The sequence below is a fragment of the Eucyclogobius newberryi genome, unplaced genomic scaffold (assembly GCF_026437365.1).
Source record: "Eucyclogobius newberryi isolate DKJ021-1_F unplaced genomic scaffold, fEucNew1.0.hap1 SCAF_12, whole genome shotgun sequence".
In the NCBI taxonomy this organism is placed as follows: domain Eukaryota; kingdom Metazoa; phylum Chordata; class Actinopteri; order Gobiiformes; family Gobiidae; genus Eucyclogobius; species Eucyclogobius newberryi.
Window position 1 is genome coordinate 13038341 of NW_027315746.1, and position 13069 is coordinate 13051409.

Genomic DNA, 13069 nt, shown 5'->3' on the forward strand with positions numbered 1-13069 from the left:
TAAAGCTAAAATGTGCCAAATGGAGACATTTTCTGCATTTGTATGTTATGTTTTCGTCACATTTGGAATAAGTGATCGTGCAATCGTCATGATAAAACCTGTATCTGCTGCATTTGGCATTTCTTCTTTCAATTACTCTGCAGTCAATTGATCGTCGCAGCCCTATATCCGAGCATCTCCAAATCTGCATCTCCTGTGGGTTGTTGCCACCTCTGCAGCGATCATTATCTTCAATCAAACTTCCAAAGATGGTGGTGAAGCAGCGACAGATGTTGCGTGTACATCTTATTCCGGATATACTTAATGTTTGGTTTCATAGGAAAACTGAATACAGGGTTTGTGTAAATATAGGATGTCGTCGCCAGTTCTTGATATACATACAAACTTCTGCAATAAAACAACACTCTACCATTCAATACAAACTACGTATTTGTAGTATTTCCTTTCATCCAGGAATGTGCAAAGAATACAAGAAAAAGATAGATTATCAGTTTGCTGAAGGGAAGACTGCCCTGGACTGAACCTTTTCATCCTGCGTTTTGTATTTAGAGGCCGTTTACAGGTCACGGTTTGACCCTGACAAGACAATTCAATCATGGCGTCATCCCATGCTTGTCCTTGAGCATTTAACCCATCGGCCCCCACATCCATCACCGCCTCGACTCCAAACACACCTCCATTCGTCAAACCCAGAGCAAGACTGGCCATACTGACCCAAGTAAAGTCTATTTTGGATGGCGTCCTGTCCTGGGATGCTCCTATAATCAAGCCTGGACTATGCAAAACACTCGAATCCACCAGAAGATGCGCTCGACTGCTCACCATGGTAACAGGGCAGCGTGTATTGTTTTACCTGCTATTATTGTGATCAAACTAGACGGACAGCTAATACCGACTGCAGGGACTTTGGTGCGAATTTGTCTCGATTTTAAACAAAAGAAAAAAAGGCTTTTCTAGTAACAGTATAACAATGTTGTGCGTCATCTGTATTTTCCAGCCAATCAAGACCCTTCATTGACTTGTGTGACATTTAACATTGCGTTTTGAAGGTGGGCGTGTGTACGTGGGGGTTTGTAGTTCGTTGCTAAAAGGAATAAAGGCAATCCTCTTTACGTTTCATTGATTTACGGCGCACGTGTCACAGGCGCCGGACCACGTGATCAATCATACTTCAAAACACCGCAGCCACATACCCAACAAGACATGGTACACTATGTAATTAAAGCATTTTTAATACTCCAGTCTCGTGGCAGCTAATTGTACTGAGCGGCTCTTAACCTCGGGGCTACGCGTTTTGGCGCTGTCCCTAGTGCTGAACTGGCGCAATAACCTGCACATTTGCGTAATATTGATGGACTCGTCAGGATTTGGTGTGACGAATGATGCCGGATCCGGATATTGACCTGTTTTGGTCTTCTTGAACATGACTCACACTCACATAAAATGATTCCACCCGCCGGGGAACCGAACCCAGTACCTTCTGGCGCGCCTGGACTGCGCACGCGCGTGGAAAATAGTTCGGCATCATCTTTTTCCCCCCCAAATTGTGCACGATTTCTCCAATGTTCAATGTTTTTAAACACATTCCCCATTAATATTGCTTTGCACTTGTGTTGTGTTTTGTTTCAACCCCCACTCAGGACCTGTCGCCCCCTCCTCTTCCAGCCCCCCACCTCCTCCTCCACCACCACCACCTCCTCCCTCTCCCCGCACAGCCTCGGATCGCGGTGCCGCAGCAGTGAGGAGAGAAGCAGTGCGTGTGTGGCGGAGACGGAGACGAGCTTTGGCGGACGGTAACTGATCTCATAGCCCGGCAACGACAACGACGAGGCGAGAATCCACCACCACCGACACCACCACCCCCCCAACCCCAACCCACCCACCCTAAAACGATCCCCCCCGGCGCGGCTTTACCCATGGCTTCGTGCATCCGCATAGCTCCGTATTACGCATCGGTAAGTTGCTTCTTTTTTGGACTTGTTTATCCCCCTGAAATGATCCCCTGCTTCTTGCACGTCTGGCTGGGCTGCGCGCGTTTTCACTCCGCGTCTCGGGGCTGTCGCTGCGGTGAATCAATTAAAGAAGAAGCCTCGTTTTGTAAAAAAAAAAAAAAAAAACACATTTGTCTCGGGTTCTGCATTGCATTGGCATCGCGGTGCGTCTCTGTAACTGACACGAAGCCTGCACATTGTGGACTGTCAATCCGTATGCTCTCCATGTACTAAGTAAAGCGAAGGTCATCCATTTGAATTAAAGCAGAGAAAGGGATAAAGGAATATAGTGATGATTAATATTTAAGGCTTGGGCGAAATTACCTCATTGATTCTGCGCCAGAATGATGAAGAAGAAGAAGAAGAAGAAAAACAACAAAACAATATGTCACAGAGAGATTGTAATTAAGACTGGATGTGTTTTCACTCCACAAACAAAATGGCATGTTGTGGGAAAGCTGACTGTTGCTGTGTGCATTAATTGTTATTCCAGTGTGGTAATGTGACAGTGTATGAAGAGTGCAACTGGATAAATACAAATGCATGAGCTAATTAATGATGGTGGTATGTCACTATTTTATGATTATTCGCGATTATAGTCACCGTGGACAGTGGAATCTCCCTCTGTCGAATGCTTTTATGATATATTTTCCTCAAGGAACAAGCTGGAACTGAAATGAAACTTTCTGGCTGTCTGGTTTATTTTTTGTTTTGGAAGATTGAATTAAAATGACTTAATAGTTTTGTTCGTGCGATTCAATATGGACTTGTACAATCTGGATATCGCTGTTGGATTTTTCTTATTTAGATCCAAACAGTGGTTGAATTATTGATGCACAGCGTAGTCAGTAAGTACCATACAAGAGAATGCTGAAATCTGCATAATATCAGTGTACGCCATGGGTATAAATGATTCATTCTCACTTCCATATTTCCGAAGCTTGTTCTGCATTTTATTGCTGTTATTGACTGCAAAAGCTTTCTATCTTGTGTGTGAGTGTCGCGTCAATCGGAAGATATTCATGGCAACGCAAAAATTGTCTTTAAATGCATTTGTTTTAAGAATTAAGAGGTTTAATTATCACGCAAATGTGAGGTCATTCTAAAGTTACTCATTTATGTGCAGAAAATATCACTTTATATAAGTTTGTTCCATTTGCAGCATTTTGAGATGATACATTTGACATATTTTCGAAAAGTATGATATTTTGCCCATTTCTAAGTCAGACTAGTTTTTGCCAAGGGTTCCAAACTTTCCAGTTCCTTAGTTTTCAAGAGCATTTTACTTTTCTTCGACATCTATAATCTTGTGATTTGTTTTCCCATGTTACAGGACTTGGAGGGTATAAATACTTGTGAGTTGATGTGAATGGCTAAAGCACCAGGCAGTTGACATTTCTGTTTTATTCATCAGCTTAACTCACCACAAAACACAAGATGCATGTTTGAGGTCGAGTACACGTAGTACTTTTGCTGGAGCTAAGCTGAGAGAAGTGTCTTGCCCAAGGACACAATAACAGTGACATTGAACCATCAACTCTCTCTTCCTCCTGAGTCCTGAGCAACTGACGTCACCCAAATAATAGACTTAAACAGAGACAACATTTTTCTGATCCACAATAATACAACAATCTGTCTTAAAAGCAAATAAATGAGTTCTAAAATATGAATATACAATTAGAGAATGTAGAAAAAAATCTATGTACAAGTAAAATCAAAGTAAATAATATACATTACATTAGGGATGTAAAAACTGTAAACACAGTAGGGTTCTAGTCAACTGGAGCCATCGATTAGGGGGCGTGGCAAATGTTTTCAATGAGGACCAAACGCTCACAGGATTCATCCAAAAATAACGATGTGTACACAAGCGTTCAAGTGAACTATTCATCTGTAAAAAATGAAATAAATAAATAATGATACTAATAATAATATGAAATGGAAGAATAAACTTGCAATGTAATTATTATCCCCAAATCATCAACCAATAAACCAACCAACCAAATGAATGTGACTAAAGACTAAACCTTAGCCGTTATACCCAGATACTAATCAATACTAAAACTAGTACGAAAACTAGCTGCTGATTTGAATAAGTACAGTATTGGTCCTGAAGGTCTCAGAGTCGTAACATCACATGAGAACATTAAAGGTGCCGTACCTGAGCTGTTCTGTCTTGTAATTTAAACTCTTTGCTGCTGTCCACACGTATCGCTCACTTACAAACATAGTTATTCACAGTGATGAGTTTATGAAAGCTTTTTACAACTCGCTGAGGCCAGTGCCAGTTTTGCCGTCACGATAAAGCTAACAACAACTAGCATGCTAGCAACAACTAGCATGCTAACAGCGCACTTCCAGCTTCACCGAGAGTAAAGCGCTGTATTATTAGATGCAGACGGCGCACAATGGACACATTTTCACCTGAATTGTAGAAGCATCTCTTTTACAATATGTGCTGGGGCAGAACAGATTTTACTTTACTACATGAAAAAATGAGGTACAGCTCTTTTCATGAAACTACTAAGATAAGATAAGATAAGATATTCCTTTATTGTCCCACATGGGGAAATTTCATTGGTGCAACGCAGGTAGATACAAAGGTAGATACAGAAGAACAGATCACTTATAGGAAGTCTGAAAAACACTTTCAGTAGAAGATCTCCTATAAATAAATAAAAACTCCCATAGACAAATAAATAAATAAATAAATAAATACCATTGCATGTGATCCCGACAGTAATTGCACATGAATATGTGTCACGACAGCACATAGATTGCACATGAATTTCACAGTAATTGCACATGAATTCCAACAGCAATTGCACATATGACAGAATTGCACATCAGTATTAGGTTAGGTCAGTATTGCGAGTGTTCAGTACTAACAGTTTTTGTAATAAAGTCTGACAGCAGCAGGAAGGAAAGACCTACGGAACCTTTCCTTCACACATCGAGGGTGGATCAGTCTCTCACTGAAGCTGCTCTCCAGAGCGGACAGAGTGTCCTGCATGGGGTGACAATCATGGTCCAGCATAGATGTGAATCTAGCCAGGACCCTCCTGTCCCCCACCTCCTGCACCGAGTCCAGAGCACAGCCCAGGACGGAGCTGGACTTCTTGATGACTCTGTCCAGCTTCCTCCTCTCCCTCTCTGTGATGCTGCTGCTCCAGCAGGCCACACCGTACAGGAGCTGATGCCACCACAGAGTCGTAGAAGGTCTTCGGGAGTGGCCCTGTCACTCCAAAAGTCTCCTCAGGAGGTAGAGCCGACTCTGGCTCTTCCTGTACAGTGCGTCTGTGTTATGAGTCCAGTCCAGTTTGTGGTTCAGATGAACACCCAGGTACTTGTATGAGTCCACTCTCTCAATGTCCCGTCCCTGGATGTTCACTGGTGAGGGGGCAGTGGGGTGGCGTCTGCGGAAATCCACCACCATCTCCTTGGTCGTTGATGAGGAGGTGGTTCCGCTGACACCAGTCCACAAAGTCCTGCGCCAGTCCTCTGTACTCCGCGTCATCGTCGTCCGTGATGAGTCCGATGATGGCAGAGTCGTCAGAGAACTTCTGCAGGACACAGCTGTCCGTGTCATGTCTGAAGTCTGCAGTGTAAAGGGTGAAGAGAAAGGGCGCGAGGACAGTGCCCTGGGGCGCCCCCACACTGCAGGTCCGAGTGTCAGACACACAGTTCCGGGCTCTCACAAACTGGGGTCGGTCTGTGAGGTAGTCCAGGATCCACTCTGCCAGGTCATACTCCACACCAGCCGTCTCCAGCTTGTCCCTCAGGAGCAGCGGCTGGATGGTGTTGAAGGCGCTGGAAAGAAGAACAGAATCCTCACAGAGCTGCCAGGCTTTTCCAGGTGAGAGAGAGAGCAGTGCAGCAGGGAGATGACGGCGTCCTCCACTCCGATGCCAGACCGATATGCAAACTGCAGCGGGTCCATGGCTGAGCTCACGGTGGAGCGGAGGTGGTCCAGGACTAGCCGCTCCAGTGTCTTCATCAGGTGGGACGTGAGAGCCACTGGCCTGAAGCTGTTGAGGTCTTTGGGGCGCGGTGTCTTAGGCACAGGTACCAGACAGGAGGTCTTCCAGACCTGTGGTACCACCCTCAGCTTCAGGCTCATGTTGAAGACATGCTCCATAACTCCACACAGTTCATCTGCGCAGGACTTAAGGAGCCTGGGGCTGATGCCATCAGGTCCTGCTGCCTTCCTCACTTTAATCCTCTTCAGCTCAGTCCTCACCTGCGCTGCTGTGACAGTCAGTGGTTGGCAGGGGGACCGTGTGCTGGGGGGATGGGTGAGTCCAGGCGAAGTGGGGATTTGATGGTCCGGGGCAGATAAGCGAAGAGGAACAGATGCAGGGCATTGTCCAGCTGTGGAAGAGGGAGCATGCAGCTGTGCAGGGGGAGGGGCGGGTGACTGATCAAACCTCAAGAAGTGAGCATTTAAATAATTCACCCACTGTAGATCCCCCTCTGTCTGGGCAGGGGGGATTTTGAAGCCCGAGATGGTTTTCAGGCTCCTCCACACTCCCTGAATGTTCTTTTGCTGCAGCTGCTCCTCCATCCTCCTCTTGTAGCCGGCCTCAGCCTGCCTGATCCTCTTCCTCAGCTCCTTCTGCACAGTCCTCAGCTCCTCCTTGTTCCCTGACCTGAAGGCTCTCTTCTTCTCCTTCAGCAGAGCCTTCAGTTCACGGTTAATCCATGGCTTGTTGTTTGGAAAACACCGCACCGTCCGGGAGGGAACAATGTTCTCAAAACAGAAGTTGATGTAGTCCGTGATGCACTCTGTGATGGTGTTGATGTCCTCCCCATGTGGGTCATAAAGCTCAGTCCAGACAGTGGTGCTGAAGCAGTCCCTCAGAGCCTCCTCGCTCTCAGCAGACCACATCCTCACCTCACGGGACACCACAGGCTACCTGCGCACGATGGGTTCATACACAGGCCTCAGATGTACAAGGTTGTGGTCCGAGCTGCCCAGGGGAGGGAGGGGGGAAGAAGAATAAGCCTCCTTGGTGTTGGCAAAAAACAAGTCCAATGTTCTATTCTCTCTGGTGGGGCAGGTAACATACTGGGTGTATGTTGGTAGAACAGAAGAGGGAGAAGCGTGGTTAAAGTCACCAGAGATGAGGAAGAGAGCCTGTGGATGCTGTGTTTGCAGCCTACAAGTGCAGGAGAGCAGTGCTTCACAAGCATCTTCAGCATTGGCAGACGGGGCCACATAGACTGCGATCAAAATCACATGTGAGAACTCCCGGGGCAGATAATATGGCCTCATGCCAATAGCCAATAGTTCAATATCCCTGTTACATAGCTGCTCCTTCACTGTGCAGTGTTCGGGTTTGGACCAGCTCGTGTTCACATACACCGCCAGACCTCCACCTCTTTTCTTCCCGGATTCTCTCGTTCTGTCCGCCCGCAGCAGATGAAAATTGTCCAAACCTACAATAGAGTCTGGCATTTCTACTGTTAACCAGGTCTCTGTGAAAATCAAGACACTGCTGTCCCTATAAATCCTCTGGGACCGCATGAGGCTCGCTATTTCCGTCATTTTATTTTGAAGGGACCTCACGTTACCCATGACTACGGCGGGAACCGACTTCCTGTTTGTCCCTCTCTTCTCTCGGAGTTTACGTCCAGCCCGTCTGCTTCGTTGCGTTTTCCTTAGGATGTCCGCCGGGATAACGTGACGATCTCCGGGTAAGACGACTATTCTCCGCAGTTTCATTAGTTCCTCCTTTGTCTAAACGCGGTACGGCGCCGGCCGGGGGGCGGGGCCGGAACCGGGGGACTCAGAGCCAAGACACATCGCAACAACACGACGAAAACACTCAATCCAGCCGAATAAAGTCAAAACAAGTTAATTTAAAGCGATTCCAGTGCGTGTCCCGATCGTTCGTGAAGTTCCTCTTTCATATAAACATATATATAAAAATATACTATTGGGCTATTTTGCTTTGAAATCGACCTATTGTCAATTTTGTGTGACTAAAATTTGTGTTTATTTACTGTCAGTGATTACATTGATAAGAGCATTGTTACCTCCGTTTTGAAATTGAGTTTGAAATGTCAGTATCTTGAAAACCCTACAATAGATAAAATGTTAAGAAGGATAATGCCATTTCAAAGTAAACTGATCAGTGACAACATAACTGCTCTATTTGGACTCCAATCAGGCTACAGGCCCTTTCCCCGCGCTCCTCCCCTGAGCCTCGTATCTCAGATTTGCACTGACTCACTTTGCTGATGCAGAGCTGCTTCTCCTCTGGCCCTCGTGTTGCCTGGAGGAGACAGTGGTGTTTTCCATTCTAGAAAAAACATATGCTCTGAATACCAGGGGCTGTTTTCTAACTTCGTTTGCCTCTTCCAGACGCACAACCGCCGTGACATTTGGGGCCGAGGAGACGGAGCGGGAACAGAGCTAATTGACATGACTGTGTATGAGTCGATATATGGTTTGGTCTGGTTTAATTTAGTCCTGGTTTGGTCTGGTTTAATTTAGTCCTGGTTTGGTCTGGTTTAATTTAGTCCTGGTTTGGTCTGGTTTAATTTAGTCCTTGTTTGGTCTGGTTTAATTTAGTCCTGGTTTGGTCTGGTTTAATTTAGTCCTGGTTTGGTTTGGTTTAATTTAGTCCTGGTTTGGTCTGGTTTAATTTAGTCCTGGCTTGGTCTAGTTTAATTTGATCTGGTTTAATTTAGTCCTGGTTTGGTCTGGTTTAATTTAGTCCTGGCTTGGTCTAGTTTAATTTGATCTGGTTTAATTTAGTCCTGGTTTGGTCTGGTTTAATTTAGTCCTGGTCTGGTCTGGTTTTATCTAGTCCTGGTTTGATCTGGTTTTATTTAGTCCTGGTTTGATCTGGTTTTATTTAGTCCTGGTTTGGTCTGGTTTTATTTAGTCCTGGTTTGGTCTGGTTTAATTTAGTCCTGGTTTGGTCTGGTTTAATTTAGTCCTGGTTTGGTCTGGTTTAATTTAGTCCTGGTTTGGTCTGGTTTAATTTAGTCCTGGTTTAGCTTTTTTTAGTGAAGTGATGTTGAGATTTAGGTTAGTCTTGGTTTAGTCCAGGTTTAGTCCAGGTTTAGTCCAGGTTTAGTCCTGATTTAGCACTGTGCTAGTCAGTTCTTGGGAGGCAGTAATAGTTCTTTAAGTCACATTTAAAGCTGCACTGTGTAACATTTCTGCCTGAGGACCTGCCACCAGCTTATCTCTATGGAAAAGGTTATTAATCTAGTGAGTTCCTTATTTTCTAACCCATTTTTCATAGTTTTGGCCAGGGTGCGACTTATATTTATACTTATATACTTATACTTACACTCTGGAGTGACTTAAATGTGATATTATTTGTTATTTTCACGCAACCACATTTCATACTCCAGTGTGACTTATATATGTTTTTTTCTTCTCTATTGTGCATTTTTTGGCTGGTGCGACTTATACTCCAGTGCGACTTATAGTCCGGCAAATGAGTTATTCTTTTGATTAATCGATGAGTTGTTTGGATTGTGAAATGTCAGTGAATATGAGACTCTTCGGTTATGTCCAGAACTCACTTCATGTCATTGTTTGATTCAAAACTTAGACCATTTCTAGATCCAATTGTTGCCTGTTCTTTCTCTATCTCTTGATTTACTCGGTTTTACTATCGCCCTGTCATGATATTAAGTACTATATTTATTTATACTTCAAAATGTTGGAGCAATATTTTTTGGGGGGCTCAATATTTATCCCGTGCACGGATTCTTCGCTCTTGTGGAGAGTCAAGCAAGTACTTTATCCACACATTATGGACTTTAACTTGTCACTTTTATGTTTTATTTTATTTATTTATTTATTTATTCATTCATTCATTCATTTATTTATTAATTCATTTATTTATTTATTTATTCATTCATTTATTTATTTATGTATTCATTTATTTATTTATTTATTTATTTATTTATTTATTGCAGCTAGGGATGTACATTTTCAAAGTTGGAAAGAGTACATGGGAATTATCTGGAGTTTGTGTGAATGAACGGGAATTTATGGGAAGCAATGTGAATAAACCGTTAATGAACACGTCTGCAGGCTTTTTCTGGCGCGATGCACAGAAGCTTAACGACCTGTTTATGCAAATGCTCTTAAATATCTGCTTTATGAATCACAGCCGAGAGTAACAGCATCAAAAGTTGTGATTGACAGACGTGATCACAAGTGTATATCATTTGAGATGACTGTTTTAAGAATAATGCATCCAGAGGAAAATAAATTGCAAGGTTAAAGCATACCAAGTCCCATTTAGAGTTTGAGTCCTATTTAGTCCAGTTTATGTCAAATTTGTCCATTTCCAAGTTCAGTCCGTATGTGATATTTTTTCCATTTTCCGTATGTCCATTATGATGATTATGATGTTGGTCCAGTCCTTTATTGTTGGTGCCGTTTGTGTCATCCATTGGAATAGACCTGTTCTAAGTGTCATAATTGAGTCTCAGGCGCTGTTGTCTCAAAAATCATCAAATCCTCATGAAGATTGGAGCAAAAATGATGATATCTTTGGGCTCAGAAACAATGCAGTGCAACAGAATCAGCTTAAACAGTGACACTAAAGAGGAGTTCAGTTCTACGATGGAACACTCCTGGACGAACGAGGGATTTCACCGACTTGTATCTAAAAAGAGGAGAATGAGTTGGACTGAAGTCACTGGGACCTGACAAAGTTCAGACACTGCACAAAACTTTCATGAGTCTCACTTCAAAACACTGGAGGAATTAATTGTGTATATTTCAGGGTCATTTCAGTTAATGGGACGTCATTGGTGGGAGGGGGCACAAAGTGTTTTCATTGAGTAGATTGAGGGGTTATATTATCAAAAAACAAATGCTCAAATAAGGAAGTAATAACAGGGCAGTGACTGACATTCAACAAAAATTCTGCCAAAAATATGTTCTCAATTTTTTTTTTTTTTTTTTCTTTTCCTTGGTAAATGTTGGGGATTTTTTTTCCTAATTGCAGCTCATGTTTTCTTCACATTCTTTATGATTTGGTTCTAATAAATGAGTTTGTTTGGATTATCCTGCTTTGAATATTGTGTCTTTGGCATAAAGTACAGTTTCAATATTATTGTTTATTATACTTCAGAATTTGTTATCACGACAGGCCTGATTTTCCTCAATCAATTTAGCATTTGCAATCCTGGTTTAGTCTGATTTAGACCTGCTTAAATTATGACACTCACACTTCTTATAAGTCGTGCCAGCCAAAAAATGCAGAGAAGAAAAAGTATAAGTCGCATTTTTTGGGGAAATTTATTTGATAAAATCTAAGATCAAGAACAGACATTTCATCTTGAAATGCAGTTTAGAATAATAACAGATGAGAGAACATGGTGAATAGGTGTACGTATGCTAACGCTAACACCTTCAGCTACATGACGTATGCTAACGCTAACACCTTCAGCTACATGAGGCACAGACAGAAAAAGTGTCTGGTATGTTAACGTAACATATTAACAGTTATTCAGATAACTATAGCATAAAGAACATGCTAACAAGTTTACCAAAGCATCAGTTTTACCCCAAATCACTAAATCCATTGAATTCTTCTTCCTCTGTGTCACTTCTAAACAACTCCACAAACTCCAGAGAAGAGGAAGTGCAGATTCTTCTTCTGCGTCGCTTACACCCTAGAGCGCCCTCTTGTGGTTGTCAAATCAAATCAAATCAATTTATTTTTGTAAGGCCCAAAATCACAACAACAGTTGCCTCTGAGGGCCACAGGGAGAAATGAATCAACAATGTCTGTGGTGGCGATGGAGTCAGACAATGTCTGTGGTGGCGAGGGACGATGTCCCAGGGTCCTCTGTCCTTAGACTCTCCTTCTCGGCCAGGAAAAACTACAAAAAAAACCTCTTTGGGAAAAAAGCGTAGAAACCTGGAGGAGTTCCAGTGAAGGAGAGATCCGACTCTCACAGACGGACAGACGGACACGAGGAGACTGGAGCTGGACCCACTCTTCAGGCAGATGAGGGACCGACTGAGGCGAACTGGACCCACACTTCAGGCAGAAGAGGGACCGTCTGAGGCGAGCTGGACCCACTCTTCAGGCAGATGAGGGACCGTCTGAGTCGAGCTGGACCCACTCTTCAGGCAGATGAGGGACCGTCGGAGGCGAGCTGGACCCACTCTTCAGGCAGATGAGGGACCGTCGGGGGCGAGCTGGACCCACTCCTCAGGCAGATGAGGGACCGTCCACACAGGGCAGGGACCACTTCACCAGGGGAGGGGCATCTGGGTCCACAGGTCCTCAGGAGTGAGAGAAAGAAAAAGAAGGCGGTGAACAGTTTGCAAGTGGAATCAAAAAATAAATATTGTTTGATAGCATAAGTAGTCAGAAGAAGAAGAGGATGGTGCTCAAGCTGTCATACTTCCCCCAGCATAGTTACTCCTAGGGCAGCGTAGCTAAAGCTGTGGGTTTATGTTTCTGTTCCTAACTAGTCTGACCATAAGCGATTTCAAAGAGGAACGTTTTAAGCCTGGACTTAAATGAAGAGACTGTGTCAGCATATTTAACATGGGTCGGGAGCTGATTCCATAACACAGGAGCTTGGTAGCTAAACACTCTACCTCCTACTGTACTTTTAGAGACTCTTGGCACCACCAGAAGGCCGGCATTCTGAGAGCGAAGAGCTCTGTTTGGATGATATGGTTCTATAGCATCTTTGAGGTAGGATGGGGCCATGCCATTTATGGCTTTGTAGGTCAAGAGTAGAATTTTGAATTTGATTCTAGACTCGACGGGGAGCCAGTGAAGAGACTCCAGCACCGGCGTAATGTGCTCTCTTCTTTTTGTTCCTGTTAGTAATCTTGCTGCTGCATTTTGAACCAGTTGAAAGCTTTTTATGGAGCTTTTAGGACACGCTGCAAGCAGGGAGTTACAGTAGTCTAATCTAGTCGTTACAAATGCATGGATAAGTTTTTCGGCATCACTTTCAGGCAGGATTCTTCTGATTTTGGCTCTTGTTGCGCAAATGGAAATAGGCTGTTTTACAAGCTTGATTTATATGAGCTTTAAATGAGAGCTCCTGGTCAAATAAGACTCCAAGGT

General features: G+C 43.7%; 1 protein-coding gene across 1 annotated transcript in view; it reads left to right on the forward strand.

Moving 5' to 3' along the window:
• The first annotated feature begins 1713 nt into the window (after nucleotides 1–1713).
• The window catches only part of adcyap1r1a (adenylate cyclase activating polypeptide 1a (pituitary) receptor type I), a 49452-nt gene continuing 38096 nt past the window's right edge, over nucleotides 1714–13069 (forward strand). Inside the window, exon 1 of the mRNA XM_072440860.1 lies at nucleotides 1714–1955. The gene's annotated coding sequence lies outside the window, so the exon portion shown is untranslated. The remainder of the gene's footprint in view (nucleotides 1956–13069) is intronic.